The sequence below is a fragment of the Micropterus dolomieu genome, linkage group LG22 (genome assembly GCF_021292245.1).
Source record: "Micropterus dolomieu isolate WLL.071019.BEF.003 ecotype Adirondacks linkage group LG22, ASM2129224v1, whole genome shotgun sequence".
In the NCBI taxonomy this organism is placed as follows: Eukaryota; Metazoa; Chordata; class Actinopteri; order Centrarchiformes; family Centrarchidae; genus Micropterus; species Micropterus dolomieu.
Window position 1 is genome coordinate 1,379,614 of NC_060171.1, and position 27,101 is coordinate 1,406,714.

Genomic DNA, 27,101 nt, shown 5'->3' on the forward strand with positions numbered 1-27,101 from the left:
CTAGTTATCTATAATGTATTACATTTTGAAAGCAACTTGCCCAAACATTTTACATATTTACATTTATTCATTTAGTTGACGCTTTAATCCAGAGCGACTTGCAATTGCTATACATGTCAGAGGTCGCACGCCTCTGGAGCAGCTGGGGGGTTAAGTGTCTTGCTCAGGGACACGTTGGTAGGCATTTATCCACTGCGCCATCGCCACCCCAATGTAGCCGAGCTTTATCCCAGATGTAATCATGAACAAGTACCTGTAATTTAATTACACATCTCCCCCCCAGTGAGTGTAAAGGGTTTCAGTAACATTTATTTTGTAATTAAATTACATGTAAGTTGTTTCTCCCCACCTCTGGTTATTGGTCAGTGCAACAAGGTGTAATGAATCCAGTCCGTAATCCGCGAGAGTCCCTGCCGTGCCCTGAACTGAGTCCGGGTCCAGTGTCTCCCCTGATCCAGGCTCCGGGGTTTGTTGCATTGTACCCAACAGCCATTTAGCCCCACGGTGCCGTTCGTCTGTCTGTGGCTGTCTGTGCGTCTGTTAACGGGGGATAACGTCGGTCTGGAAACTGGGAATATCACATCCAGTCATGGAATACCCGGGATCGGTTTTATTGTCTTCCAGACCCGAGAACTGAGTCCAAGATGTCGGTGTTTCCCGCTGTTTTCCAGTTTTCTCCCCGGGATGTGACCGTGTGATGGCTGCGGTCCAGTGAGCTGGGAGCACGTTGACTGGTCCGCCTGCTCGATCCGCCAGTTTGGGGAGCTGGTTTTTAACTGTTTTCACTGGGATTATCGGAACCTATGGAGTGTACATGAACACTGGTCGGATAGGGATTTCTAACGGGGTAAGTGGACCCGCTGAATCCGGCTCTCTTGGTGGTAATTTGTGATCCAGTTTATTTGAAACGCGGGATCGCCTGCTGCTAGCTATCCCGGGGGTTAGCTCGGCAGGCTAGCTGCTGTCTTTGTCTGGAGAGACCGGGGAAGCTAAGGGGCATGCGTCCATCATCGGACACGTCCCCGTCTGACCCGTTTGTTTCTTTTTTTGACACCTGAACATTTTTAACCACTACACTCACACTCATTTTAAATGTATCAAGAAATACGTGCTCTGTTTTGTATAACTGTTAGTCACACGTTTTAATAGCTAAAGTTAACGTTAACTTACAATGCTCGTGTCATGTGTTTGTGTTTAACCAGCACTCGGATGTTTAACGTTAGCGTGTTTTCAAGCTGCTATTGTATTTTAGAAACTCCTTATCAGTCTTATTTAACTTTGTGTGGGTCCTCCCTTTATGTTGCATGACAGCAGTGGTGCTGGAAACGGGAATTAATGATATAAAGGAGGCAAAACATCGTATACTGTTAAGGGGGAAATGTTAGCCCTTGTCCGATAATGGATGTATATGTTTGACAGGGGAGGCTGAGAGCGCCGCATCGATAAATGTCCATCACACGACAAAATAGGACGTCAGGTCAACAGTTATATAATCGATCTGTACGACGTTTGTACGCAGTGGTTCAGACCTGGTTTGGCGTGTATAATGTCACATTTAAATGCTGTAACGGTTACTGTAAAAATGGTTGTTTCACTGCAAAGCGAACACCCGGGAACATTGAAATGTCACCACCGCGTCCGATAATGGATCTCGTTAGCGTCGTAGCGGGCCACGGCGGGCCTCTGACAAGCTGCACAAGTTGCGCTAAGATATCTTCATATTATTCGATGTTGGGCTCTTAAATAAATGTTGTTGCGTGACTTTGAGGCTAATTATATTGGGATAAAGCCGTTGTAAGGTGTTATTTGTGTGCGTGTTAGCTGTGCGCTAAAGGGCAGTGAGATGCAGGGCCGACGAGCCAGCCGCTAGCTAGCTAGACCGCCGATGAGCTCAGCTAACGGTAGCTTGGTCAGCTATCTTCGTGGGACTACTGACACTTTTCTGTTTCTTTACGTATGCAAATAGCTATCGTACCCCCCACAGATAATTGGCACTTAAGCATTGCTTTTGTTTGTTGTCCTCTAAACCCCCTAAACGGACACTAATCGGTAAGATAATGTAAATGCAGGCTAACTACACGTCCCCTGAACTGGGTTGCCAGGTTCAGCTTAACTTGTAACTTGCAGCGCAAATCTTGCTCTCATTAAAACATGGTACTAGAATTATGGCCTATAGGCTTGTGTTTAAAGCGTGGTTAAAGTCGCATAACATAAGCTGCTGATGAAAGGCATGTACCATCAGTTATAGGGCTAAACTACTAGAAGAAAGTTTAGTTTAAATGCCTTTAAAGTTACTCTATCAAAGTGTGTGATGGTCATTTAATCTAAACTAAGCTCCATTGTTGTTTTAATTCCATAAACAGGAGACTTCTGAAGCAACATAAAAGATTATAGTTGTGAATGAACACAAAGGGACGTAACAGGCATTAAACAACGCATGTTTATCTTTCTGCTAAATCTACTGACACATACAGGATATCGGCTGATCGAATAGGAGGTGGATTCTGCAAGACAGACGTCTGACTTGCACTGTTGGACTACGTGACTCAATCTGCTTATGCAGGATGGTACTTACTAAATGATTTGTTGCTGCCTTCTTTCAGTATTGTGCACCAGGGAACTTGTGGCCTTGAGAGATAAACCTGAACTTGGAAGTCTGATGCAGTCAGATATAGAGCCGTTAGTCTTTGTTTCATAGATATGTACTCTTCTTTATGTCAGTGGGAGGAAACATAGCTGGTAATGGGGGGAATAAAAGCAGCACTGGTTGCAGACGATGAAAGGAGATTTGTTTTTTAAAGCAACTTTTTCCTGCACCAAGTACTGAAAGATGTAAACAAAAGTGGTGAGCCACAAACGAGGAAGAAAGGCTCGTCTGAGGTTTTTTCATGTGACTGTTTTTAAACCAATCACAGAGGGTCAGACAGCGGGGTTGCCTGTGTGAGTTAGGGATTTCACGACACCAGAAACTTACTAATGCCAGCAAAAATCCACGATTCTTGATACCAACCACGGTAAAAAAACAAAAACAAACTATAAATCCCATGTATTTCATTGTACACTCCTTTTTTAAATAAAAACATCTGAACATAACAGAAAATGACTAACAGCTGTGAAAGTTGTGAGAGGATGATTTACAAACTCTCAGGCATGAAATGTTTAAGGGTGCTCACTATGTTGGCAGTTGTCTTGAGATTTCTATGTTGGAAAAACATAAAAGATTTTGATGATTGAAATGGATCATATTGCACTTTTCAGACGGTCCCTAACTCCTCCTACAGTAACAGCTGCTTTGGTCAGACATTCAGTTCTTAGTGCTGCAAACTATATCGTCATTTTTGGTGATTTTCAGGTGACCCAAACTAGGGCTGAACGAATTAGGAAAATAATCTAATTGGGTTTTTTTTTTTTTTTTTGTCAATATTGCAATTTCAATATGCAATAATTTTTTAAGCTCTTTATCTTCTGTATTATTCAAAACAGACAAGCAAATCAGCCATGAAAAGAAGGAATGAGGTTAGAAAGGGACTGAGTATAAGGAGTTGCTTTATGAGCAAAATCAAGTGACGCCTCTTGCATGTAATACATGTGAATCACTTGTAGACGTCGTTCGTTGACTAAACATCATTGGTGATGTTCGGTCGGTGTAGCAGGTCCTGGCACGTAAGGGACAATTAATGCGAAACACTGCTGCAGTCCAATCAGGAGCTGAAACATGCAGACGGTTACGAACCGAGAAGCAGAATCCAAACGCACGGGTCTTATCCAACCCTTGTAAATTTGGTACAACTTGGAACTTGTACAACACTGTTTAGAACCATGGCTACAATCTTTCCTGAACTTTAACCAAGTTGTTTTAGTTTCTTAAAGAGGAAGTATTCTGCTCATTTTCAGGTTCAAAATCTTATTTAGAGGTTGTACCAGAGCAGGTTTACATGGTTATATTTTTGTCCTACTGCACATTGCTGCAGCTCCTTCGTTTTAGCTATGGAGTGATACATCTTGTCTCTAAATGATCTTTGTTGGGAGCTGCACATGCTCAGTTCCTAGTTAAGGACTACTAGCCAATCAGAAGCAGAGTAGGGCGGGTCGGCGAGAAGCCGGTAAACTGCTCGGGTTCAGCCGTACTGGACTGGAGCGAGAGTTTCAGAGCGGTGAGTTATTAATCTGTATCCATAAAGTTTTAACTGAGCTCTGTCTCTACATCACAGGAACAACTTTATGTCCACTGACTGCCTGGAGGGTAGCTGGTGTTTGGAAGGGAGAGGAGAGCTGTGTGCTGCAGCTCGCTGTTTCTGAGGGCGTGTCGGAGTAGCCGCTCGGCGAGCGTTATATGAGGCGCGTTTTGCTTTCATCCCTGTGACGTCACAGGGATTAAAGGGAAGCGTCTGGACTACAAACGAGCTGTTTTCAGTTCAGAGTTTTCTGCGGGAGATGGGAACTCCCTTTGGGCTTTTTCACTTTGCAAACCTGTTACTTGCACAAAAAAAGAATATAACTCAATAAAGGAGAGGGAAAAAGTCAAAAAGCAGAACACCACCTCTTTAAGCTTAACTTGTTTCTGTTCACGTTCCTCACTAAAACTCACTGTGTGAATCCTCGAGTGTTCCAACTTGGAACCAGTTCTTGATACCAAACCCTACTAACGTATTTAAACTTGCCACCGTAGGAACATTGGTTATATAACCTTCGAAATGAGCCAAAACTTAACAGTGCACACATGCCTGTAGCTGCGCTCCGATACTCAAACAAGTTATAGTTCTGGTCCTGTGTGTGTGTGTGAGAGAGAGAGAGAGAGAGAATGTCAGAATTTTCCTTGCAAGTTTAAATATTTACCGTATGAAGTTAAATAGCCTATTGCTTTAATATTGTAGATCTTGTTTTATTATTCTTCACATGCAGTTACACACTGCCGGTTCAAAGAAGGAAGTAGCTTTTGGACTTTAAAACCCAGCAGCCACAGTGGCAGGTCCAGCCCTGTGCATAGTAAAATCACATGTGTTGTGATACTACTATTATTATTGCAGGGAAAACATTGTGAAAGCACATCAGGGTTTCCACCACACACAAATTCCATTCCAGCAGACGTCTCAGATTTTGACGCTTTCAGTTATTTCCGTGCACCTCCTTTCAAAAGCATACAAAACACTTGTGGATAAGTTGAACTCACTTTTCACTGCACGTTAGCCTCTTTAACATATTTCCACTTTAAACAGCAGTTGCAGCCATGTGAGTCCACTTCATCGCCCTGTGCAAGACGTTTTAATACCAGTGAAGTGTGTATTAATAGCTGTGGACACACAGATCCCGGTTATTATCTGCTGCACAGTGCAGGCTTCTGTAGTGTTACGTGACGGTCGGGTTGCAAGCAGGATCTGCCCTGGAGGAGGACACCAACAGGAAGCTGACATGAGCCGATCTGTCTGCACCTCCTGGGAGGCCAGAGAGACGGGCAGAAAGCTCTGCTGAGCTTCAAGAAGAGCTGAGAGCTGCGTGACCCGCCATCACCCCGACCAGCCTGCCCAGCGCTGCCACGCGGCTCTAGGGGTCCTTCAGTGACGGCTGCAGTGCTGAAGAGCTACCTGAGCTGTGACCGCCAGCCGCTCTGCCGCCGCCTCCAGAGAACCGAAGCGGCAAGCTGACGTCCAGGCAGGAGGGATTAGACTGGTCTGTACCGCCACATAGAAATAGATAAACATCAGAATCACCAGAAGACCTTGTATATCCGTACATCTCCTGAGTATTTATCGTTCGTTACGCGTTACTCTGAACGGAAGATGTCCTTTTGAAGAATGAGGAGAGGAAGCGAGCCGAGCGACTGTGTGAGGGGAAAATTAGTAGCGCATTGATATAAAAATGATTGTGGGAAATTTTAGTGTCCTGAACGCATATACTGTTATTAAAGTAGATGGAACTTGCGCAACCAAACTCTGTCAGGGGGGTCTTAAAAAGTCTTAAAAGGTAATAAATCAATTTTGTGAAGATTAAGGCCATTAAAAAGTCTTAATCGACATTTAACAAGGTATTCAGTTTCGTAGATATATTTGTAAATGTGAAAAACCTGTTTGCTTAAAGACTGTATGCTGAAAGGGTGAATGTATTAATTTGTATTGCATAGCATAAAATCCTAGATGGGCAGTGCTTAGCGAGTGTGTGGGATTATTCTGTGTAACGTTAGGTGCAGGGATCTACCGTGCGCTCTTACACGCCCCTAAAAATAGATCCGTGCGAACCGGTAAAATGATTTACGAGTAAGCTACAACCGACGGTAATCTGCCACCACGCCGGACCCCCAATGCTACTCGTTCAAAACATAGTTGAACTGGCGATCAGAGGGCTGTTTCACAAAACCAAGATAGCTGATTAAGCCGGGATTTTCCAGATATCCTGGCTGAATTAAGCCGTGACTCGGTTTCATGAAAGCAGTAGCGCATAAGTTACCATGGCGATTTATTCTGTGCAGCTAGCCTGCTCCGGACCAGGCTAACAGCCAGGCTTAGTTAATCCTGGTCCCTTATCTGTTCAGTCAGCGGTTATTCAGCAGTTATTCCATGTTCCGATGTATTTGTTTTGCATATTTTTCATTAGCCTGTATTAAAATAGCAGTTTGTAGTTCTAAGGTTTCATAATTGGAGAAGACACGTGCGACATACTTTGCACACAACGAGCATCAGCGAGTAGGTTTACGTGGAATGAAAGCACATGTAAAGAAAAGTGATAAATAAAATAAAAGGTAACTCAGGCACAGTAATAAGAAAGTGTGGCAGCTTATAGTGGACCGACTGAATGTGTGAGAAGCTAAAAATATTTATAAGTCATAATTGTAATGTTATATCGTGCCTTTAAAAATGAGAAGACGTTATGTCACTCAAGAAATTTATGGTGCACACACAATATAGAGGATAGATAGATATAGGCCTAAATAATTTACTTGAGGTTTCATAATTGAATAAAACTCCCAAATTACAGGCCCACTTCAGTAAAGAGACTATATTTTGCACTGTTTCTTTATGAAACAACAGGGAGGAGACACCACAATGTTGTTAGACCTTTTTTTTCTCTCCCTGGGATCACTGGTCTGCTGGGAGCTCGGGAGAGAAAACAATGATTAATACATCGTGCTACAGTCATGCTACAGCGTGCTTTGCAATGATCACCTTTGGCTTCTTTTTATCTCCATATCTAGGTCCAAGTCCTGTTTTTTATTTTGTTAATTTTTTCAAGTGTGGGCAGTTCAGACATCTGACAGTTTGTAAAACACACATCATGTCCTTATACTTAAACTACATTGGCAGACTGGCTGTCAGACTGTAGGACTAAAGCCTCAGGGTCAAGTTAAAAATATCATACAGTATTTTCTATGAGCACCACATCACTGACTTATTATCTATTATCCATACGGAGTTAACAAGTACACCATTTTCACACAAAATTGGCAGACCTCCAGCTTCTCTGCCAAGCCTACTATATATATATATATATATATTTTTATACACAATACTATGAGGGGAAAAAATAAATAATTCATGGTAACATTTTAATTATGACAGTTTCAGTTTAGTGTTACTTTTAGCTACTTATTAAGTCGGTCCTTTATTCTCTGCCACGCTTTTTCTCGCTGTTTTAATACTGCGGCCGTGTTTCTTTCTTTCTTTTATTATGTGCATTTTTTTTCATCGTAAACCTTTACACATGTGAGAAACAGCGAATAAAGTACGCTGCGCGCGTCTTTAATGGGTTTCAACATCAATGAATCTGTGATCGACAGTGTGGTCTCTTGAAGAAAGTAGTTGACGCTCCTTTATCTGAATTACTTCCACCTGGCTTGACATAGTCGCACCTTCTGAGCCTGGTTTGGCCTCTTTGAAACTGATTAAACCCAGGATGCACTGATCACACTAGGTCAAGCCTAGCTTTATCGCTTATCCTGGATTTCTAAATTCTGCTTTTGTGAAACAGCCCTCTGGAACAGCGGGATTTTCCCATTGGACCGGTTGCAGAGAGATGCACTGCCAGCAGTGGAAGCGGTAAGACAGTAGACGACAGGGAAAATATAAGCAGCGTTTTGGTTTCTCAATCGCTGCCTTTTATTGAAACGCGTTGAACTTTTCATAAAGCCGATGCGCTCGTCAGTGTCACTTTTCGTGAGCAGATCAATCACAGCCTGGATGGAGCGGGACGTAAAAAAAAGGTTGATTTGATACAGCAAACTTTCCAAATGTTGAACTCGTCGATCTGTATAAATAGTTGGGATTACTGACGAGTTAGTAGCCTACTTAAAATTAAAGGTAGAGACTAACTACCATGTAGAGCATTTTTCTTGCACAAAGTTCATGAATACGAAACAACCCCGAACTGAAACAGCTGTAACTGGAATTAATATAATTGTGCTAAGCTGTATATTCTGTACTTTTAACTATAATTAATATATTAATATCAAACTAACAGTTTACTATTATATTAACAATATACTCTTAATTTAATGTTATAACAAAATACTAATAGTCATGTGTACTAGTTCCTCCTCCAGGTTGTGGAAGGAGCCTTTGCAGTGGACAGATGTAGGTTTAGCCAGAGCCAGGATGCAAATGTCTGTACTACACTGTTTTCCATCACTCAGTTTATTCTCTTGAGCTTTGTTCCCTTTTGGCCTCTTTAATTCTGTTGTATTTGTCAAGTGGTCGATGAAAGTTACCACAAAAAAAAAGATTTAGTTTCACAGTCTCCAAATGAATTTATAGTAAATGTAAGTTAAAGCTGCGTTGTATAGTTTTTAGTGGCTTCTAGCAGGAAGGTTTCAGATTGCAACCAAGAGTTATACCATTTCCATATTTATGCCTGACAGTAAATAACAGCTATTTCAGGTATTTATCAACTGGTCTGTGTTTGCAGGCAAGCGAACAGTATCTAGTTTAAGCAACTAAAACACACAATCACACTGTGTTTTACATGATTTGCAGTAATGTTGTGCACATAAACGGCACAGCCAGTGTAAGACGATGGATCTTTGCAGGAAATCCAACCAGTCCTTGGCATAAAAACATTAGGCCTTTACAGGCAACTTAAGACAGTTGGTGAATGCCTCAGTTTGTAGGTGAGGTTACAACATGTTCACACATAAAAGGTAAAAAGGTTATAAATATATTTAAATTTATTGAAAAAACTCCACACTGCCCCTTTTAAAGGTGCGTGGCTGACTTAACCTGTTACAGCTCAAAGTGGCGCGGCAGTCTTGAAATATATTGCAAAGGTATTGAATTTTACTTCAGGATTCCTGTGTCTGCATTGTGATTAGCTATGTTAAGAAAGCCTGCTCCCAGACCTCTTGCCCTCGTTGCCCATATGCAAAGTTTGCGGGCTGTGTTCCAGGTTTACCTGTGCCAGAGGCAGAAAATAACAACAGGAAAATTGACACACAAATGGCGTTGGGGAGATCAGTGCAGCTGCACCCGAAAACCTGCAGGAATAACAACCCTTACATCGCCATATTTCCTCAGTTGTCATTGTCACTACTGCAGCCTCCACGCCAACTAAACATGATGTCGATGTGTCACTTACTACTGATGGGTTAGGTCAAGATATTGCCCCCATCTCACAAACAGAAAATGGTAATAAGAACACGATGTCAGGCTGAATGATTAAATGACAAAAATGGCAGTCTGAATATAAAGGAAAGAAAGTCTCATGCTAAAATAAATGCTGTGTCTGTTTCTGTGATTGTGATAAATAGTAACGTTAGTGAGGACAGCGATGTAAAGCCAGACGTTCCCTCCTGAATTTGGACCTGGTACCTCCATCAGATGTGACAGCTGTGTTGCAGACACACTGCAGGAGTTCAGGAGAAGCTCCACCGCAGCGCTCAGCCAATTAAACCTGTCGGCTCACACGGCATGCGGTTAGTGTTGCACATTAACAACCCGAGTGTCTCAGTTCGGATACTTTCCTTACTACACTAACATGCAGTGCACTGTGAACACTATGCCAGGACTGCAGAGTGGACCCAAAAATCTTTTCTTTTTGTCGGCAGCATCTGTGTGTTTTTGGAAGAAGGTGGGAGCCAATCAAAAGCAGAGATGGGACGCTGGATTTATACAGGGGAGATGTTAGCTAAAACTTACTGCTAATATTTTTCTCCACTAACTTTCACCGTCATGTTCTGGGTGTTTAGGTGTCGCCATGCTCGCACAGTGTGTGAGTTAAAATCATCACTTGCGCATCGATATAAGGGATTGTGACATTTTAGTACGCCGGTCATTCATTCTGCAGCGGTACCCAATACCGGATGACACTGGTCTCTGTTATGTGCACGCCACAGACGGTCCGGGTGCTGCACTTTCGCCAGTTCCACCATTACGTTATCAGTTAACATTTAAATAATACATTTATGACATTTGTTAATCGATTACGAATCTTCCACGTCTGCATTGCGATGCATCTAAGAATCTATTTTTTTTCTCCCGCCTCTAGTGAGCAGGCTAACTTCCTGTTTAGCCTCCGCTAACTTGAACGGGAGTAAAATAATTGCGCGGCTCTTCTAGACTTTCAAAATGTTCTTGGTCAAATGGATGTGATAGTGAAACGTGTCGTGGGGGTTGTGATGCTCAGAAAGTATCTACCGCTGCTTTTTTGGCCTCTAGAAAAACTGACTTCAAAACACGGAGCACTTCCTGGGAGCTCTGAGGAAATGGGATGCTAAGCCGACCAACCATAGTTCTTGTGGTCTGTGTTGCCGCCTTGTTACATTTTTCTCCAGGTGCAGTAAATTAACTGCAGGTGTTCCTGTTTACAGTAATATGCATAACTATCAGTGTGTATGGGAAGTGGCAGAAGGTTGAGTATACTGTGCTGTGAAAAATGTGGCTGCACCAATGCAGAAAGTTAGTCTGGAGCCTTGTATGCACCTGCGTGGTGAGTAATTTTTAAAATCAAACGCACCTTTGTGCACTAACTGGGAATGATGACCGCAACATTTGGTCACTGCTTCATCTTCTTTTTAATGGTGAATTGTAACTGGGCAGATGATTATTGCAAACCGCTGCAACTTCTTCGGCCGCCATTTTCACAAGTTTAAACAGCGGCTGGTGGTCCCTCCTCCTCAGCTACGTTGCCAAGAGTTCCCTACAGGACTGCCTGCCAGACGTCCATGTTATTGGACATATCACAAAACATATGGTGCGTTTCTATTGCTCACCTGTCTCAAGATATCCAGCTTGTGGTAAGAAATCTTTGAAAGCAGCTTGTTTTGAGCAACATATCTTGTCCTTAATCTATAATCGCAGTGAATCACAGCTACAGCCGCCATACTAACTAGCCTACACTACTTATCTGAACGTGGGCGTTACGTTAAGAGTGTGGTTTCTGTTTAGACGGCGGTGTTTGATCAGTCATATTGTAAATTCACATCATTAATTGAATGAAGTAATCGATTACCACTTCTGCTAAATAACGACCTGGGGGAAACCCAGAAATGATCAAAACTGCTCAGCTGTTGCTTGTGACTTAATGCTGATGTAAGGACCACATTTTCTTGTACAAGTTGGCTGAAAGCCTCACTTGACATTTGTTTTATTTTAGCCCAGATACTGATCCGTAAGATCTCCTCGTGACATCTTTTGTTTTACAGTAAAGTATCTTAAGTTTTACCTGAAAAGATGTGTAAGCACTGGTCTCAGAAAGCGAATATAGCATGAAGAAACACGCTGCAGTAAGTTCACACATCTCTGTATCTTTATCTGTATCTCAACACGCTGCTATTTTGGTCCTCTGAGGCCTCTGTTTCACCCACAGCTAAACAACCAGGTGGAGATACAGCAGTTAAACAGAAAACACAGGGTCTGCGGGGCCGCCGCCTATAGATGCTTTGATCATTTAGGTTTCACTTAGAGACACATGCGTGAGAGAGGGAGAAGAGAAGGAGGTAAAGGCCAGGGCGGTGCAGATCTCAGGGTGGAGCTGGAGTTTAGCTGTTGCATCTCCTGGTCGCAGAGGGAGAGAGAGAGCTGGGTGGAGAGGTGGGTGATCACATGATCTTGCAATCAACTGACGACCATCAGTAGCATCTCTTCCTCTAATGCAGTGGCTCTCAAAGTGGGGTCCTTGAAGAGGTTCCAGGGGGTCCCCGGCAAAAAGGGGAATCATTTCTTTCACTATAATTCCATCCTTAAGGAACATAGTGACCGAATGCACGACTGTTTTGGTCATAGAGTTCACACGCTTTCTGGAATAAAATATCTAAAAGCCAAAATCCAATCAGATGGGCGATCCTGGGCCAAAATCTTATCAAACGAGCGTCCGTGGTCTAATTTGTGTCAGTTAAGGGGTCCTCGACGTGAAAGTTTGAGAACCACTGCTCTAATGAATTCACACAGCAAATCATACACAACATGACATCCAAGAATAAAATAATCAGCAGATTCAACAGTGAAGACAATTATTGGTCGCAGCCTCGGTAGATCTGCAGTTTTCCTGATTCGAGGTTTGAATGTAAAGGGTTTAAAAACACTAGGGCTGAAACGATTCATCGATTATGCTAAAAAAAAAAAAAAGCATCAACGCAATCCATATCACTCTATAGCGCACTGTTTCGCACACACATTTATTACTGCCGCACTTTGTGCTTACGCTGTGTGAACACGACCGGATTATGATGCAAAGTGGAGGAAGAGAGAGAAAATGGCGAGGGACGAAGAAGTCCAGACTGAGGGAGCAAGCATTCAGCACCAGAGTTAACAACAGTTGATATTGACTAGCGGCTATTAACGGTGTGTGTGAACCTTGACAGCTCGGACGGGAGGGGCCATTAGCTGTTTCTCAGTCTGCGTTCTTGTCTGAATTTGTGAAACGTCATCAGTCGCAGCCCGAGTACTGTTCCTGTCAAAAGTCTGCATCTAGCCAAGTACAGTCAAATATCGGACGTGTTCTCGCTCAGTCCGTTTTACCGAGCCTGCGTCGGGTGGTGACTTTTATGGACTTGCATTGCACTTTTATGGAATGCATTTTGCACCAGCGGCACAACTGTAAGTCATATTACTGTGTCACGGAATGTAGTCTTTTATGTGGAAATACTAGTTGTTGAACTTCCAATTTGTGGTCGATTTTCTCAAGAATTTGCTACGACGTTTTTGGAGATGTGAGGTCCCGGCCGCTAACGGGTCCGGCCGTCATCAAGTCTGCTGCTGTTCCAATTGCTGAATGACGGACTGCGTGCCCCTGTTCCTGGGAGTTTGTCCTCCTGAGCCGAACTTGGCGAACTGGGTATTCAGAAACACCCATCGTGTTTGGAAAACAGACGAAATGAGTGTGAATCAACGCACTGCACGCCGCTCTAAACCGAAATACGATTTTACCCCTTTTAAATAGTAAAATATAAATCTGAGACTGATGGTCATGGCTGGTCTATTAGTTTGTATTAGTCGTTTTTTTCTGTTTCAGTTTTTTAAAGTCTGAAATGTAAATGAACAGACTGAAACACTGACGCTGCTCATTGAAAATGTCTTGCTGGTGTTCTGCTGTCTAATCTACATGTTCTCTCAGCAGTAATGTGGTGTTTTATTAATGAATGAAAAAGAAACAAACTTTGGGTTCTGCTGTAGATTTCAGAGGGTGGCAGCGGGGTTCAGTTTGTCAGACGCCCTTCAGCCGCATTATTCTCTACAGTATAACTATAGATATTTAACCCTAGCCTGTAATGCTGTTAGATTAGATCTGCTGTCATTCAGGATGACGTATATCTGCTGGTCGCTAGTTTAATACTCAACATTGTTCATTATTTAAAAAAAAGACTAAAATAAATTTCAGCCCATTCATTGTAAAAAAACGACTTTCTTAATGAGGAAGTAGGGATGAAACGATTACCGGTTTAACGGTAAATCGTGGTAAAATTCCCGAAGGTTATTATTACCGTACACATTTTAATTACCATGGTAACCGGGTATTATAATCTCACGGCAAACGCTGTCCAGCGTCTGCCAGAAGCAGGCGCACATGCGCAGAATGCAGCGTGGGTTTGTTTGGGTCGATGACAACACGCCGGAAGACGCTGCAGAGATTTTTACAGTCTCTCTGAAGTCCGGCCCTATTTTAGTTTTTATGAGAGCGCTGAGGGAAACTTGATTGAAGAAAATGACCTGATAGTGAACGCAGGGTGAGTTAACGTTCAGCTTTGGTTTGTCTGTCTGACCTGCTAACAGCGTGTAAACTGAAGCGCTCAGTGCTGCTGCTCTTGTAAAAACCATAGACAAACAAAATGGCAGTAGCTTTGGCTTCAGCTCAACGATCAGTCATGATTTCAGTTAAATGCTGAAGTTGCTGTTGTCTGTGGTCCGCTGGCAGAACACCGGGGCTTTTTGTTCTGTGTATGGATTAAACAAAGCTTCGATGCAAAGAATCTGTCGACGCATTTTATCAATCGATAAATCGTTTCAGCCCTAGTACATTTTAATATTACCCATATACCATGATAATACAGATAACTGTGATAATTTTGGTCACTATAATCGTGATGTGAAATTTAATACCGTTTCTATGAGGAAGTGATCGACCACAGACCGCAGCTGGACTTGTTTCGTTGTTTGCCGGATGTGTTGTGGATGGAAACAAAACTGATAAAGCAGGTTAGGATTTTTTGCATGACTCGCCACTTTCTCAGCACACGTCTTTCCTGTTCCTGTGGTGATGGAGCCGTGGATAAGACACATGCCTTTGGCGTGAGAGATCCAGGTTCAATTTTTAAGGTGAACAAATCCACCGACGTGTCCCTGAGCAAGACACTTAACCCCTAGTTGCTCCAGAGGCGTGCGACCTCTGACAGATATAGCAATTGCCCCTTCGCTAAACCACACCCCGAATACACAGCTGTCCAATCACAACGCAACTCTCTCTAACAACACTTTCATGCCTCCATTGACTCTAATGCACAAAGAGTCGATTTTTATTTGGCCGTATTTTTCTAAGACCTGGTCAAACGCTGTTCCTTGGGCATCTTCAATACATTTACATTTATTCATTTAGCTGACGCTTTTATCCAAAGCGACTTACAATTGCTATACACGTCTGGATCAACGAGGGGTTAAGTGTCTCGCTCAGGGACTCAATGGTGGATGGGTCACAGTGAGGGATTAAACCCGGGTCTCTCACACCAAAGGCATCATCTTATCCACTGCGCCACCCCAGTTTACAGTCGCTACCCAGAGAGGTTGAAAGGAGAAGGACGATTTATTCTCTTTCCAAAACCTGAAATAAATCCAGAATAATGTCGGCTGTGGATTGTTGGCTAATGCTGGCTAACTTCCTACTGAACGTAACGTAATAAAGTCCTGCTGTTCTGCTTTTTAATGATTGTAATAATGAACAGGGGCCGACCAGCTGTACAGGAACAGCGTTGATCGTTCATATCGTTGTCTTTTGTCTCAGTCGTCGAGGGATGCGGTGGTTCACTTGTACTGTGTGATCGGCAGGATTTAGCTTCTATCTTCCATTTATTTCACGTCCGTTTGACTCAGTCTGAGTCCGACAGCCTGAATACAACCTTCAAATTTATAATGCAACTGCAAAACTGTCTGCTTCTTTCTGAGATCGCTTTTTCCAACAAATTTGACAAATTTATTTCTCCGGGGAGGCCAGTGATAAACGGCATGTGTTGCGGAGAAAAAAATTTGTGTTCGAAATAAATAAACGTGGAGGAGAGTGAAGTTTACTTAAAACTGGAGGACACTGAACAGGAATCAGCCCATGGAAGCAAAAATGAGGAGCTCATACCCAAGAGAGAAGTCTGTTGACCACGCAGCATTGTTCCAGCAGTTTCAGCCATGATGTGTGTGTCAGGTGACGTTTAATGACTCGCAGCTCAACCCAGTACATTGGCCAGACAGATCCTGGGCGATATACATGCCCACGGACATTCAGTTTACCTTCTAGTTCACCAGGACATGCTGCTGCTGTGATGTTCACTGTAGCAGCAGGAGAGTTGTGACTCACTGTTGGAAAATCCAACAGGAACTCACTAAATTTTAAATTAAAATTAGTAGTTTTGTAAATAAAATGGATAAATCAGTCATAAGGCGACACTTAATCGTTAATCTCTCTCTCTCTCTCTCTCTCTCTCTCTCTCTCTCTCTCTCTTCTCTCTCTCTCTCTCTCTCTCTCTCTCTCTCTTTTCCCCCCCCCCATCACTGCTAACAGGTTGATTAAAAGCAGAAATGTAACACCCGTTCACGTTTTAACCCCGCCAGCGTATTGTCAGGTTTCAGGGGTGGGACACAGACAACCGCGAAGACATTTAAATGAGGTGTTTCGGACCCTGCAGCTGTTTGCCCGAGCAGGTTGACAGTAGATCCAGACGGAGAGGACGAGACTGCACTGTTTGGTGGTTTCTTTTCCCTCGGGGCCTCTCTGTATTAGAGATCTCATTGTGTTGCTGCTGCAGTTTGTGGGTTGTTGAGTTACCTCTGTGCTTCCAGGGTGGAGGATCAATGTGAAGAGAACCTGGTAAGCATGTGAAACCGCTCGGCCTGAGACTTAAAAGTGTGTTTATTTTTAAACCCGTACAGCAGTGTGCATCCGGTGTCTGTCTGCTAATGTCTAAAGAAAGAAAAGAACGAAACTTTTGTGTTTTCCAGTCAAGGTTAACCTTTCGTTTATTTCTGATTTCACATGATTTGGTACGTATTCCACTTCATGTGCTGAAACCGGACGAGGGTGTTTCCACTTGCTGCCGGAGACAGCTGCGTGACGAAGCCTGCAGGTGAAGGTTTTCTTATGCACAAGATGGAGGATGTCCCCTTTTATGTAGAGCATGAGAGACCTGATTCAGAGGCTCAGGTGTTGGTGGTTTAACTTTCATTTCCTCCGCCCTCCTGGTCTCTTTAGCGAACAAATGCAGAATCGTGCGGCTGCTGGTTAGTACGATGGTGACTGAAGGAGGCCTTTGCTGTGCCGCTGCTGCTGCTCTATACAGACTGGTGCAGGAGTTTGGGATTAAGGTATTTTTAACCTGAAAGTTGCAGCACTGAGTTTGATTTACAAGCCCAGCAAAATGTGAAAAGGCAGACGCGTCCGTGCAGCCGGTGGTTTGAGCCTGCTTTCAGGGTGCTTCTCTTTATACACGGGATGTGGCAGTATTTTTCAAATTTCTATACCCAAGGAATCAGTCATGCAAAGCAGAAACACGATGCTTCTGACAGAGTTTTAGTATTTTTATTCAAATATTTTGTACTGTGTAAATAACACTTAAACACTTACTTACTTGCTGTAATTGCTTTTCGACGGCTCCCAGTCTGTTTTCTGAGCCCACAGTGGTGGGCTGTAACGACATTTTGTAGTTTGTCCGCCACGCTTTACAAGCTGTGGCCTATAAAGCATGGGAGTGCTATTGGTCTGTTTTTATCAATATTTCAATGTTTTGGAAGCTTTTTGTTATTTGGAACGTGGTTGTGTGGAGAGAAATAATGTTTTGAAGATAACTCCCAATAAAAGTGAACATGTAAACAGTAAATATGGCCAAAACATCCGCCTGCTATATTTATGAAAGATTGTGTAATAACTGTTGTATATCAGTTTCTTTTCATCAAATTTACAGTTACAGCTGTTTTCCAGGTGGATTAGAAGATATTCAGGTGCATTATAATCTTCTTTATGATGGTTTTGATGGTTTACTGCATTAAAATAGAGCTTTTTTCCCCCAGGCGAGGATGAAAATATATTTTCTGTATTGCATCTCCATGTAATCTGTAATGGTAAAATAAATATTTTAATGTACAATGGATTTATATTCCTTAGCTCCTGGCCTTTCAAAGGAGACCAGAATTATGCATCTAGATCAAATAATAATAACCGTCGGGAATTTTACCATGGTTTACCGTTAAACCGCTAATCGTTTCAACCATGAGTTCATGCCTTAAAGGGAAACTATGCGATTCTGCAGAGTTTGTTTATCAACAGACTCATGAAGGCGCATTGCCATGGTAACCAGTCGTCTGTTTTAGCAGCACTGTAGAAGGTGTGACAACAAGCCTGACAATATTTATATATGTACTGAAGCAAAATACTTTTCTCAATCTAAGGCGCGGAGTCTAGTTTATTTATCGAGAGGAACTTCAATAGTTACAATTAGTGAACAAACATCAAACGAACAACATGTGTAAGCTCACAAACGCAGCGTCCAAAACACAACGGAGGAAAAAACTAGAGTTATTTGAAATAGTTTGTACAAAAATACAGAGACTGAAAAGAGCTGGAAGCACAGGAGCGACTGTTTACCTCCAGGGCCGAAGTCAGTGCTAACTTTGGGGCCAAACTCCTTCACTCTTTATTCAACAGTTGGCAGCAGCACAGAGGAGCTCCTCTTTAGTCCGGAGGAGCTGCAGTCTTTCTTCACCGGCCTCTGTAGCTTCTACTGTACATTTACTGCTGAACACGGAGCTGACCCGTTTCTCTCCGTTCGCCCGGGGCTAAGCTAACAACGCTAACCAGCCGGGATCATCACGACCATGACAACAGACGGTAACGCTGAAGCTGGCGTTTACGTGGAACAGCGAAGCTAACGTTACTCGCCTGTCCGGCAGAAACGGAGCGACCTCAGCATCGCTTTCATTCCTTTCTAATCTCGTAGATTTATCCTGCACCGAAACCCCTCACAGATGGTAACGCAGGTCTTCCCCTCGCCCGGTCATATAACGTGTTTCACAGTTCCTCAGACTTTCCCTCTGAGGCTCTTTCTCTGTCATCGTTACAGCTAAAGTCCTGTAATGAGTCCCTTACGATCACTACTTGACGGGTTATGACTGTGACTTGACTGTAAGAGAAGGTGAAGGGTGACCTCCATGACGCTTCACATTAGAGCTGAACAATTTGGAGAAAAAGTCACTTTGCGATCCGATTATAATGGAACAAATGGTCCTATGAGTCTACTTGCTTAATTTTCAAGGAATGTGCAAAATACTGAAATTTTGAAATGTGTATTTCTCAACTTGAACAAAGTGAAACAATATTTATAACAATAACACGTGCAGTTGATATTGACTACCAGCCGCTCTGCAATCAAATAAGATTTTACCAAAAAATCCAACATTATTATGTGGCGATCAGTGTTGATATTGTGGCGGGCAGCCAAAAATAAATTAACGTATGAGATTATAATGTTTGTTTAATAGTTTACTGTTAGTATAGCAATAATATATTCATTAGAATTTCATTTTTACCACTTGTTGAGTATGAAAACCAGTTACAGCTGTTTCATTTCTGTGTGTTGTTTCTTTAAAAATGTTTGTGCAAGGCTCTACATCGGTCTCTAAACTGGTCAGTAATCATAGTGTTCAACAGTTAATAACTTGCTGTAGCACGTCAAACTTTTTTAATGTCCCGCCCCATCCATGCTATTGGTCGGTTGACCAAAAGTGATTGACAAGCACGTCGGCTCTGTGAAAAGTTGAACACGTTGAACATTAAATGGCAGCGAGCCAAACTAAAACCTTCCTTATCTGCTTCCTGTCTTCTTCCGTCTGACCACTTCAGCTGCTGCCGTCTCTCTGTCTCTGCCACAGAGCATTTCTCTCGGTGCTCCGGTGGCGCCTTCGACTATGTTTTGAACGATTGGCGGCGGGGCGGGGGTTACGGTAGGTTGTTGTGTCTTAAAAGTTACTCGCACACTGCTCATGAAACATTTTTCTCATTGCACTGTAGGCCTGTCTGTTTTTAGGGTTACACGCGAGAGCCCGGTGTGGGCGGAGAAAATGAGAGCGGAGACGCACACTATTATTGTTTTATTAAATCGCACACTTTTAGCGGTTATGTAATCACGTTTATTTTTTTTTTTTAATGCCAAGCTGTGTTTCCTGGTGTTTGCATTTTTTGACTGAAGCGTTAAAATGACGGCTCTCAATAACATTCCTGGCAGGTTTTGAAGTTGCTGAGAATACTTCAGGGTTGTTTTTTATTTTAATTGCGGTTACTGAGGGCCTCGACGTCGGCGCTCTTCTCACCTCGGTTGCACTTGGAGGCGTCGCAAAGCAAATACGGCCACATGCGCAGTAGGTGTGTTATTTACACACTACTAAATATTTCAATAAACTAAAACTGTCAGTAGCACCGTGTTTCTGCTTTGCGTGACTGATGAGACCCAGTCAGGAAGCCAAAATGTGAGCGTCTGCACAATCATTTTTAAAGTCCTCCGTTTTCACCTGTCTGCACTAAAACACTAATCCGGAGTTTAAAACCAAAACGGGGTCAGCAGCTTTTTGAAACTTCTCCGTTTTAGGTCTTTGGATTCGCTGTTTTAGACTGGACGGGAGGCGGAGACGTAGCAGAAGGTCTCCGTTTTAAAACGAAAACGCAGGAGCGTGGATGGAGCCTCAGACTCCCGTCTGGAAGCTGAGCAGGAAATCTAATAGTACCTATTTTGGCAGCTTTGTAGGAAGGAACGTTAACTAGTAGCCACATGTCATCACTACCAGCTTGGTTGGACCATTACAAATACTTTGCTTTAAAATTACCAAGAAGAAATCCTGTATAGAAAATAAAGATGCATCCAGAATCGTTTTATTATCCCATCGCAGCTTTCTAAATTGTAATCGAATCGTGAGGTGCCCGCCCTGCTCTCTGTATAATACTTTTGGAAGGGACTGTATCTGCATCAGCTATTGAAAAACACATATCGGCCACTAGTTTTAATGATATTTAAAATTTGAAATTGAGAATTTAACTTTAACGTTTATCATTAAACCTTTAACAGTGGTACGTGATGTAAAAGTTTGTCACCTGTTGTGTAACCTAATAATTACGACCATGCGGATCATATGTACTGACTGCACGTGTGTGAACGTGTCTGCACGCTCACACCCAGAACGGTATGAACAGAACTGCATCCATTTTTGCTTTAAATCAGTGCCTCTAATTAGCTGAAGGCTGAGCGTGATATTACAAGCAACAGATTACTACGGCTTTTATTCTGAAGGCGCTGATAACTGAAGATTTCCTTACGCGTTCTGACTCCTGCTGGTAACAACGGCTAACCCTGGTGTTAGATGTGATGGCTGCTTAGAGAAAGCAAACCGTCCTGAAGGCTGTGACCGATCAGCAGTTTGATCTCAGTTCCAACCCGACACCAGTTTTTATGAATTACGCTGTTTGTTCCTTTTGCATAGTCGTACATTCAGAGGTGATGCCTTGCAGTCGCTGTGTGGCTCGTATTTTCTTTCATTTCCCGCAAATTGATGAGGGTGCTGATAGCTCATGACCTGGTCTACACGCTGATAAAATGCTTCTGTCCGTACATTCAGATAGTGAGAACAGCTTTCTGAGGTTGTTTTGTTTGTCTCTTCACGATGTGGCCTTTTATCAGACAAGAGCAGATCTGTGTAACCACAAGAGCAGCAACAGCCGGTCTGAGGCCGGATGGATGTACAGACGGAAGGACAGATCTGAGGTGGCCTCTCTCCTCCGCAGACAATCACTGATTAAATCAGAAGACTCACTTCAGCAGGCAGCTTGTTATCTAAACATCAAATTCCTTAAAAGGTGAATTTTGCAGATGAAGAATGTAAATACATATTTTATATCTGCTGTGAGTTTTACAGCATGTTGCTGTGACGGAGCTGCCTGAACAGCTTTGGAGGCTTTTTTAACTTAAGCTTCGGCAGGGCTCCAGACTAACTTCTTGCATTGGTTGCAGTGGTGTGCCAACAATTTTTCATTTAGGTGCACCCAAATGTTTTACAGCACCTTTAGCTCTATAACATTATATTCTAACCTTCAGTCATTTCCCCAAAACATTGATAGTTATGTAAATAATTGTAAACACGACTTGTTTCACAATCAGTTTGATCCGTTCGGTCGATAACATTTTGAAAGTCTAAAAGAGCCACACGATTATTTTTTCAAGTTAGCGGAGGGCTGACAGGAAGTTTGCCAGCTCACCTCAGCAGATGGACAGAATCCAGGCTTCTTTCTTAACTTACAGTAGTTGGTTGTCGAAAGCTTCGCTGCTGACAGAAGTGATTGTGGATTTCTTTCTGAAACAGTGTGGGAGTTCTAGTGAACGGTCCTCAATTTAGCCCTAGTTCATCACTGCTGAATATTCTCTAAAATCAAATAAGGTTACAGCAGCTCACGCTGCCCGTTGCTAAATTAGCCACAGAGCTAATGCCGTGTTATTCAGTGGAGGAGCGCTAACGTTAATGAGTCGTTAAACTATAGTTTCTGATATATTCTAAATTGATCTGCGAGCCGCCTGTCTGCAGTTATGATTAAATCAGAGCAGACATGTAAATAAACGTGAGCTGAACAAGAATCTAACACGGCTTCCTGTAAACTCCTCTTTGTGTGACGTTGTAGATGTGAAACTGCTGTGGTTATAGTTAAATGAAATCTCAAAAGTTGCAGGTTGTAGACAGTCACGCAGTATTAGATGCATTAAACAGCAGCTCACTTTATCGCAGACGGCCTGATTTAGAGTGCCGGTACAGGATAAACTAGATGTGAATATGCTACATTGAATGTAGTTATTAGGGCAGATTTTGTGTAAGGTAAAATACACTTTCAGCCTTACTGCAGCAGTATCCAAGTCATTTTCAAAATCAAGATATTGGCTCATGAATCGGCTCCTTTTCACTTTAACATCGGCCCCAAAAACCCATGCCGGTCGGGCCATCACTCTGACTTCCTGTGTGTTTTGTTTTCACTCAGTGTTGGTGCAGCTTTTCCTACAGGGTTGAAAGTTACTTGTCCCTCGAGTGAGTAATTATTTATACAGCGCAGTGCACAGAAACGACAGGTGCTGGTTTGCTATGTTGCGTTTAATGAATGTAGATGTTGACGGTATTTGGACTTGTCAAGTGTTTCTGCATTTCTGATGAAAATGTTTATTTCAGTAGTAAATCTGAGAAGTGCCTCCTGCTGTGTGGGTGTGCGTCACACCAGCCTCACTTCTTTCAGCTGTTAGATTTGAGATAAAGCTACGGATAGGTCGATATTTTGGTGAAACACGTTTATTCATGGCAAGCCGTTTTACAAGAGGCCTCAGTGACCACAACCGACAAACACTTAATATAACCCGAGATGATAAAATGGCCTCAAACTAAGCAGATACTAGCTGCCTGGAGCCACTTGGCCGTGGTCTTCCTGGAATATCTTGAGTTTTCACAGGTGTGTTCAACTCGAGGGGAAAAAAATCTTACTTCCTCTCTGGGAAGTCTTGAAATAACATGATTAGCTGCAGCCGCTTAGCTTAGCACTAAGACTGGAATCTGGGGGATGAGGTTGGGCGAGATGGCCCTGAAATAACATCATGATATCACAGGGTATTTCTGCAGTAATGATAATATAAATATGAAATATAAAAATGGTTTTGCTTTAGAGCTCACAGCAGCTGTCGAGCTCTCCCCGTGGGACTTTCGGTTCTGCTCCTACTCACCCGGGTTTGTTGTCACAGTCTTCTTGCTTGTGGTTTGTTGTACATCTTTTTGAAACCAAACCACTTCCACACTGCTGTAGACTTTGTGAAACCAGAAAGGGAATAAACTTATTTCCCGTAATGTTGAGATATAACACTAAAATTCTGTGTAAATCGGGTCCAGATGTTTCCCCCGACACTGTTCGCCTTTAATAAAATCTCCACAGAAGTTTGAAGCCACTGTTGAATCCTCTTCTTTTCACCTCCCCAGTCCCTTTCCTTTAAACCCGTGGCTGACATTTATTACTGACTATAAACCTGTGAAGGTGGTATTTAGTGTTTATAGAGTCTTCAGCGGTTTATTATCTGTGATATCTGCACACTGTAAACCTAAAGAAGCCTCTGGCAGCCTCAGGACATTTCAAAGCAGAAACTCAGTTTGTTGTCCCTGCAGGTGACAGCCAGCAGAACTCACTCGCTGAAAACACCTGACCGGCTGCTGAGGTGGTGAAAGGGCTTTAGTGGATTATGGGATTTACAGCCCACTGCAAACAAAAAGGTAAACGTAGTTCACCGGTTCAATATTAGGTTAAACTGAATCCCGCGGCCCTTTTTGCTCTCAGTATCAGACGCTTACAATATGGCACCCCTCATTCTGGTCTAGACTTGATACAGCGTTTGTTAAACCCCGACCTTTGATCTCTGCTAAAACAGAGCACATCTGACCCTTAATGTGTGACCTTTGACCTCCAGGGAGAGGGCAGGGAGTGAGAGAAGCATGTGTTTTTAGGAAATTTGTTTACTCACTTTCTGGCAGAGAATTGGATGAGATTCCGCTCTGATGTCTGTGTAGAGACTATAACTACAGCCAGCAGCTGCTTAGCTTAGCATAAAGACTGGAAACGGGGGGAAACAGCTAGCCAGGCTCTAAATCCACTGACGGGCAGCTCTAAAGCTCCCTGACTAACATGTCAAATCTTGTTTAACCAGTACAAAAACCGAAGAGTAACAACAGCCGACTGTTTTGCTGGGGGTTACGGGCCGGACTATTTCCACGGTAAAAAACAAAACAACAAATCCCATGTACTTCAACATACACTCTTTTTTAATAAATACATCTGAACATTGCAAAGAACAACTAACAGCTGTGAAAGTTGTGAGAGGATGTCCAGGACAGATGACGTGGTTTGATGTATATTCATAAAAGAGCAAACTACTGAAATTACAACCTGCCCTGTGCATCAGTAATTATTAAATTAATAACTTATCTTTCCTTTACAAACAAAGGAGTGAGATGTTTAAGAGTGACTATGTCTTTATGGTAGAAAGTTTATCTTTAAACTGCACTACGTCACGTTGTCTTGGTGTGCGGTCTCATGTAAGTACACATAAAACATGCTAGGCATAATCTTTGTTTATGTTATGTTTCTGAAAAGAGTTGTTGTAAAATTCTTACATATCATAATCAGTATTGGTCTTAAGGACTCAGTACAGTAGGGCGATATCATTGCAGTTTGATAAAATTAGATTTTCTAATCGCAAAGGCTGCGATTACACTCTGGTCACATGACACGCGAGATTAAAGCAGTCTGCAGAGGATGCATAAGTTCGCACGTCACGCTGCATCTTGACTTGTTGTACAACGGCCTTCAGCTTGACAGAAGCTGACGTGACAGAAACTTTAATGGCACACAGGGAATGAAAGTGGCACCCGCAACCCGCGGGTAACTTGGTGGGTGAAGTCGTCGGGCCATCCGTGGCTTTGACGGACAGGAAACATGCACAACAGAAAGACACGTGTACTAAGCTAAGCGTATTGTGGCGCCTGTGTCACACACACAGCCACCAGTCAGCTCAGGAAATATCTGTTAAACGGCGTTTCAGACCAAACTGAAAGACGCGCAGTCTGTCCCGAGTTACAGCCTGGTTACCGCCAGTGCGCTACTCACCAGCATTAGCGTCAGAGAATTACCGAACTTGTCTATTAAACACGAGAGGCGTCACTTGGTTTTATTTTCGTTGGCCAACTTTTGAATTGAACCTGAAACTGAGTATTTTTTGAGGTTTTTGTTGAGAGACGGACTCCTGGGAGATGTGAACTGAGATAAAGACGCATTAATTGGTGGTTGAACTGTGGGTTTGTATTGAGCACTTACTGTATAACACACTGTGGTGAACTGGCTTTTTCTTGTGGTCTGTAGGCCGACCTGATGATATTATATCATATTATTTAATGCCATGACTTGACTCTCAAATTATCTTTCTCATATTTTTATAATTTTATACTTCTTCTCCACCATTGCTCATAATAATAATTTATGCATCACCTAATTTCATCATAACACAGACCTGATCTACAAGAAACGACAGTGTTTGTTTAATCTATCTGATATTGTGATGGTCAGACTGCACACTGATTTACTGCTTGTCTTTTTTGAATAATACAGAAGGTAAAGAGCTTAAAATTTAATCGCATATTAAATCGCAGTATTGTTAAAAAAAATTAAAATCGCAGTTAGATTATTTTCCAAAATCGTTCAGCCCTACACTACAGAGTCCTTTATATACCTGCAGTAGAAAAGCCCTACAGGATTTAATATTCTTCTGTAATTAATAGGGGTGTGACGAGAGATCTCGTCAGGTAAGAAGCTGTCTGGCGAGACTCTCACGCGGTCAGTCAAGCCACACAGTAATTTTCTCACACAGTGAGATACAAATGTCTAACTGATAGACTGGCGGAGCTAATCAACTCCGCCCAGCTGACGCCGGTGTACGCCCTGATGGTAGTCAACCGCACCGCTCGCGCTCAGAGTCCACACAGCTGTGATGAGCGGTGACGTAGATGGTAGAGTTTTGTAACGCAAACATCTAAACTAAAGAACAGCCTGCTCTGTTTGGGACTGTGAGCTGCACTTTATCGGAGCTGCGGAAGTTATCGTGTGTGGATTTGTGTTTGTTCACACGCAACATGCAGACCCAAACTGCATCGGTGAAACAGTCTGAAGGGGATAACGTTACTACCAGCGGATTAATAACGTAATGCACAGCAGAGTAAAGGGCAGCTAGACTTCTCATCAAATGATGCCAGTAGTCTGGTAACATTCAACAAGTTTTTTGAACATGAGCACAAAAGCTGCTGAAACACAGGAGCTATTAAAGTCCAGGAGTTAATTTATCATTGAGGTAAAAAAGGAGCCACATTTAAAGAGGTTACTTCCCCAAACAGAGACACAGAAGAGGAGGGAAGACTTGACTCAGCAGGGATATGATTACATGAGAAAAGTTGAGCCACAGAAGAAACAGACCTGAAGGCAACACACAATGACTGAGAGCGGCACAGATTCTGTTATATAGTTTGGTTATAGATCTTGAATCGTCACCTGAATTTTGTGTTTCTCTTTACATAAATAAAAATAAAAAAAATCATCAGAATGCAGGAGATAAAGAGTTTAATGCTCAAAACTTTGATATAATTCAGCATTAAATATTTCTTAAATAGTTTTGAAATCTCCTCTCGATCTTGTGAACTCGTCCCGTAGATCAAGTGTCTCGTCACACGCCTAGTAATTAATGACCATATTCATGATTGATGACTCTCTCCATATTTCTCTGCTGCTTTCTTCAAGTTGCTTATTTTGACCGACGGCCCAAAATGACTTAGTTTACAGTGATGTGGATTTGAGAGGCTCGGACCGGTGGATGTTTTCCTTTTCACATG

General features: G+C 42.6%; 1 protein-coding gene across 3 annotated transcripts in view; it reads left to right on the forward strand.

Annotated features, from left to right (window-relative positions):
* Positions 1 to 439: 439 nt before the first annotated feature.
* The window catches only part of znf609a (zinc finger protein 609a), a 67,154-nt gene continuing 40,492 nt past the window's right edge, over positions 440 to 27,101 (forward strand). Inside the window, exons 1-2 of one of the 3 annotated variants that reach the window (XM_046037160.1) lie at positions 440 to 847; positions 9,731 to 9,895. The gene's annotated coding sequence lies outside the window, so the exon portion shown is untranslated. Of the gene's footprint in view, positions 848 to 9,730; positions 9,896 to 23,837; positions 23,943 to 27,101 lie in introns of all 3 variants that reach the window. The other 2 variants (XM_046037162.1, XM_046037159.1) reach the window with 2 other exon arrangements.